This window comes from Muntiacus reevesi, chromosome 4 (genome assembly GCF_963930625.1).
Source record: "Muntiacus reevesi chromosome 4, mMunRee1.1, whole genome shotgun sequence".
Classification (NCBI taxonomy): domain Eukaryota; kingdom Metazoa; phylum Chordata; class Mammalia; order Artiodactyla; family Cervidae; genus Muntiacus; species Muntiacus reevesi.
This window is the reverse complement of record NC_089252.1, coordinates 127138532-127144531: the sequence shown is the minus strand read 5'-3', so window position 1 is coordinate 127144531 and position 6000 is coordinate 127138532. Positions and strand designations below refer to the sequence as shown.

The following is a 6000-nucleotide window of genomic DNA, read 5'->3' as shown; positions in this document are numbered from 1 at the left end:
AGTGTAATTTGAACTTCTATTTTAATGTCTAAATTGCTTTAAAAGAACTGAAGAGTATCTTCACAATCCAATCTACTTAAAGGCCATTAATAAATGAAAATATTTGCATTTCTTCAATTTCTTCTTCTGCTTAGATAAATTAAGCTCATTCAGCTATTAAGCTAATTTGAAGTGACTAGCTTTGTGTTGTGTTTTAAATAAAAAGTTTTACCTTGATGGCCATTCCCAGCATCCCCTATGAGCGATGGCTTCTCATCATGGCGGACCCTAGAGATAAGGCCCTTCAGGACTACCACAAGAAACTGCTAGAGCACAAAGAAATTGACGGCCGTCTCAAGGAGTTAAGGGAACAATTAAAAGAACTTACCAAGCAGTCTGAAAAATGTGAAAATGATCTGAAGGCTCTACAAAGTGTTGGGCAGATTGTGGGTGAAGTACTTAAGTAGTTAACTGAAGAAAAATTCATTGTTAAAGCTACAAATAGACTCAGATATGTTGTGGGTTGTCGTCGACAGCTTGACAAAAGTAAGCTGAAGCCAGGAACAAGAGTTGCTTTGGATATGACTACACTAACTATCATGAGATAATTGCCAAGAGAAGTGGATCCATTGGTTTACAACATGTCTCATGAGGACCCTGGGAATGTTTCTTATTCTGAGATTGGAGGGCTCTCAGAACAGATTCGGGAATTAAGAGAGGTAATAGAATTACCTCTTACAAACCCAGAATTATTCCAGCGTGTAGGAATAATTCCTCCCAAAGGCTGTTTGTTATATGAACCACCAGGTACCGGAAAAACACTCTTGGCATGAGATGTGGCTAGACAGCTGGATTGCAATTTCTTAAAGGTTGTATCTAGTTCTACAGTAGACAAGTACATTAGTGAAAGTGCTCGTTTGATCAGAGAAATGTTTAATTATGCCAGGGACCATCAGTCATGTATCATTTTTATGGATGAAATAGATGCTATTGGTGGTCGTTGGTTTTCTGAGGGTACTTCAGCTGATAGAGAGATTCAGAGGACTTTAATGGAGCTACTGAAACAAATGGATGGATTTGATACTCTGGAAAGAGTTAAAATGATCATGGCTACCAACAGATACAATGGATCCTGCTTTGCTTCATCCAGGCAGATTAGATAGAAAAATACATATTGATTTACCAAACGAACAAGCAAGGTTAGATATATTGAAAATCCATGCAGGTCCCATTACAAAGCATGGTGAAATAGATTATGAAGCAATTGTGAAGCTTTCAGATGGCTTTAATGGAGCAGACCTAAGAAATGTTTTCACTGAAGCAGGTATGTTTGCAATTCTTAGTGATCATGATTTTGTAGTATAGGAAGACTTCATGAAAGCAGTCAGGAAAGTGGCTGATTCTAAGAAGCTAGAGTCTAAATTGGACTACAAACCTGTGTAATTTACTGTAAGGTTTTTGATGGCTGCATGATATCTATTGGCTTAATTTTTTAAAAGTTAAGGAAAATAATGTATGTATTGGCAATGATCTCATTAATAGCATATGAATAAAATGTGTATGAATAAAAAAAAAGTTTTGCCTTTTCTTAAAAACAAAAACAAACAAATGGGGCATAATTAAACGTAAAACCTTTTGCACAGCAAAGGAAACTATAAACAAGGTGAAAAGAAAACCCTCAGAATGGGAGAAAATAATTGCAAACAATGCAACTGACAAAGGATTAATCTCCAAAATACACAGCAGCTCATGCAACTTAATATCGGAAATATAAACAATGCAATAAAAAAAATGGGTGGAAGACCTAAAGACATATTTCTCCAAAGAAGACATATAGAAGGTCAATAAACACATGAAAAGATGCTCAGTGTCACTCATTATTAGAGAAATGCAAGTCAAAACTGCAATGAGCTATTACCTCACACCAAACAGAATGGTTATCATGAAAAAAGTCTATAAACACAAACTGACACCATGGAGAACAGTATGGAGATTCCTTTAAAAACTAGGAATAAAACTACCATATACCCTGAGAAAGCCATAATTCAAAAAGATACATACATCCCAATGTTTATGGCAGCACAGCTTACCATAGCCAAGGCAAGGAAGCAATCTAGATGTCCACTGACAGATGAATGGGTAAAGAAGTTGTAGTACATATATACAGTGGAATATTACTCAGCCATAAAAAGGAACAAATGTGAATCAGCTAAACTGAGGTGGGTGAACCTGGAGCTTGTTATACACAGTGAAGTCAGAATAGAAAAACAAATATTATATATTAATGCATATATACAGAATCTATAGAGAAAAGGTACTGATGAGCTATTAAATGTAGAGAATGGACTTCTGGACACAGTGGGCAAAGGAGAGGATGGGATGAATTTAGAAAGTAGCATTGACATATATATACTATCATGTGTAATATAGCTCATAGGAAGCTGTTATATAACACAGAGAGCCCAGCGTGGTGCTCAGTGATGACCTAGAGGGATGAAATGGAAGGTGGGGTAGGAAGGAGACTCCAGAGGGAGGAGATATATATATACACACACACACATATATATATATACAGTTGTGACTGATTCGAAAATCCAATACAACACTGTAAAGCAATTATCCTCTGATTAAAAATAAATAAAAAAATTTTTAAAGTTTTCTCTTTTCTGGAGTTAGTGGTGGATCTTCAGTCAATTTAGTCGCTCAGTCATGTCCAACTCTTTACAACCAATGAACTGCAGCACGCCAGGCCTCCCTGTCCATCACAAACTCCTGGAATTTACTCAAACTCATGTCCATTGAGTTGGTGATGCCATTCAACCATCTCATTCTCTGTCAACCCCTTCTCCTCCCGCCTTCGATGTTTCCCAGCATCAGGGTCTTTTCAAATGAGTCAGTTCTCATCAGGTGGCCAGAGTATTGGAGTTTCAGCTTCAGCATCAGTACTTCCAATGAACATTCAGGACCAATTTCCTTTAGGATGAACTGGTTGGATCTCCTTGCAATCCAAGGGACTCTCAAGAGTCTTCTCCAACACAACAGTTTCAAAAGCATCAATTCTTTGGTGCTCAGCTTCTTTATAGTCCAACTCTCACATCCATACCTGACTACTGCAAAACCATAGCTTTGATTGGACGGACCTTTGTTGGCAAAATAATGTCTCTGCTTTTTAATATGCTGTCTAGGTTGGTCATAGCTTTTATTCCAAGGAGCAAGCTACTCTATCATTAATTCAAAAAATTAAAAAAAAAATTACCTAAAAAGGCAAACAGGTGACAGTTTGACAGCACTTCCAATGAGATTAACACAGAACTTCGTGACCCTTAAGAGCTGGAGAAGGAAAGCTAACTTCAGTGAACTTTTCATGTATTAATAGCCCAGGTGGGTTTTTATTTTGTTTTGTTTTTGACTGATAGCCTTTGGGAACTGATACTTAACTATTCAGTTTATTAATAAACTAGTTTCACTTATTAACTTTACATTTTGAAGTTAAGCATCTGAATCAGAAATATCATACTTCCCACCAAACTCTTGCCCAAATCAAAGCTTGAGATACCAATCTATATTTCAGGGTACTTTTAAGAGCTACCAAATAGACCATAACATTCTTGGGAAATAGTAAAGATAAGCTGTCAATTTTTCTAGGTAGATAGAAGATCTGAAAAGGCAATCCTCGAATTCTTTTCTTTTATTCTAAGAACTGTATTCTGGAGTTTTTTAAGTGGATAGGAATTCCCTATTTTAGTGCTAGTCAAAGGTCTGATATTATCATTGGTGTATTTTAGGTCTGTTACACTCACTTTCTATTTCTACAATACTTTTGGAAGAAATAGTATTATCCTCGCTTGGGTTCTATTAGTATTGTCTAGTAATTACTGTTCAGAAAATTTGGTCTTATAGGCAGGTGGTTTCCTAATCGCCATTTACTCATTTTTATTTCTGAAAATGATAACCTGTAAGGCAGTCTTCTTCCCTGGTGGCTCAGATGGTAAAGAATCTGCCTGCTATGCAGGAGACCCAGGTTTGATCCCTGGGTGGGGAAGAGCCCCTGGAGTAGGAAATGGCAATCCACATCAGTATTCTTGCCTGGAGAATCCCATGGACAGAGGAGCCTGGTAGGCTACAGTCCATGGAATTGCAGAGTCGGGCACCACTGAGCAACTAATACACACAGTAATACAATACAAGGTAGTCTTCTAGGGGCTTCCCTGGAGGCACAGTGGTAACGAATCTGCCTGCCAATACAGGAGATGCCTGTTCTATCCCTGGGAGAGGATCCTCTGGAGAAGGAAATGGCAAACCACTCCAGTATTTTTGGCTGAAAATCCCAAGGACAGAGGAGCCTGGCAGGCTACAGTCCTTGGGGTCCCAAGAGTCCGACACCGCAACTAAACAACAACAACAACAAATAGTCTACTGGAGAACAAATAGTCTACTCTGTAGACTACTACAACTACTACTGGAGAAAAAGTAGTCTACTTTAGCCTACTGGAGAATAAGAGCAGCTTAATTGTTCATTTAAAAGTGGTGGTTCAGACCCTGAAGAATCCTCCTGCAATGCAGGAGACACAAGTTTCATCCCGGGGAGAGAGGATCCAGTGGAGAAGGAAATGCTACCCAGGACAGAGGAACCTGGTGGACTACAGTCAATGGGGGGCAAACAGCGGGACACCATTGAGCAACTAAGTGCTCGCGTGCACACACAACACACACGCACACACACAGAGTTGTTCACAGTTGTATCTCCAGCATCTAGAACAATGCCTAACCTAGTACAGGTACATAATATTTCCTGAAGGACTCCTAATCCCGCTACTGAGGAAAATTCGGTAAGTCAATTAGTTCAAGGACTCAGTCTAGATGTTCCCTCAACTTCCATTCAATGAAAAGCTTCTGTGACTTGTCTTATTTTGGTCTAAATGCTCTAGAAAATAATAAAAACACTGTATTGTTTAGAAAAGTATCGGTGATTACAAATACATGGCTCAAAAGACACTAGTATTTGTTACAAACCATGTGTGTGGGGGGAGGGTGTCATACAGGACAGTTTAAAAGCCTTTTTTATGATTATGACAAACTATAAAGTATTTTGAACACGTGACCTCAAAAGGTGGTTTAAGTACGTTGTTATCGCCATTATATCGCCAGTGCCTAGAATGACTGGCTCATAGTAAGTATTCAATAAAAACTGGTTAAATCAATTGCGTAATATTAATATTCCTTTTGAACTCTAGAAGCAGTTGGGTCTTTATCCATCCTTAGAAAGCAATGGAGCAGGAACCAGAAATCCCTTCAAAGGTCAGGACCAGTAACAAGGCTGCGCTAAACTCAAAGATAGGGGTAGATAAGATTAAAGAATTGAAGGGAACGAGAACCCAAAATACGCGTCAGAGAATAAAACAAAAAAACCCTACCCCCCCAACACACATACATACACCCCAAAGCAAGAAAAAACAAGCATAGGAAGAAAGACGTTTCTTTAGGTGGAGGCTGGCAGAAAGCCACTGCAATACACTGCAGGTCAACCCTTGTCACCAGGCGGTCACCTTGGGCTGAGATCTGGTATCTGGTGTAACTACTACCAAAGACCTCGACACACAGACTCCGCTTTTAAAAGTTCCTGTGAGTTCCTTAGAAAGGGAAATCACTAGCGCTTAACTCACGACCTATCTATCTAGCCTCCATTCCATTCAAACAACGCAACCAATAGGAAAATCCTCCGCCCTGAGGAAACGACTCGGCCTAGCCGAGACAGCCCAGGAAGCAGGCCCGTCCCGCAGGGCCGCACTCCGGCCCGCCGGTTGGCCTCTGGAAGCCCAGGAGCTCTCAGCCGGGCAGGACAACCTTCCTTCCCTGTCTCCGCCCTTCCAGGTCGGTCCCAGCCCCAGCCGCCCGGGCGACCAGGACCACACCCGCTTCCCTCCGGTGGCCTGGCCGCCCCTGCTGCAGTTCGCGGGAGCGCTCTTCCTGGGGCGGGCACAGGCCCAGAGCGCATGCGCACTGGCCGAAGGGCGCCTCCCT

At 40.5% G+C, this 6000-nt stretch overlaps 1 pseudogene; it reads left to right on the top strand.

Annotated features, from left to right (window-relative positions):
- The first annotated feature begins 215 nt into the window (after window positions 1-215).
- LOC136167899 (26S proteasome regulatory subunit 10B pseudogene) lies at window positions 216-1515 on the top strand (annotated as a pseudogene).
- Window positions 1516-6000: the final 4485 nt, after the last annotated feature.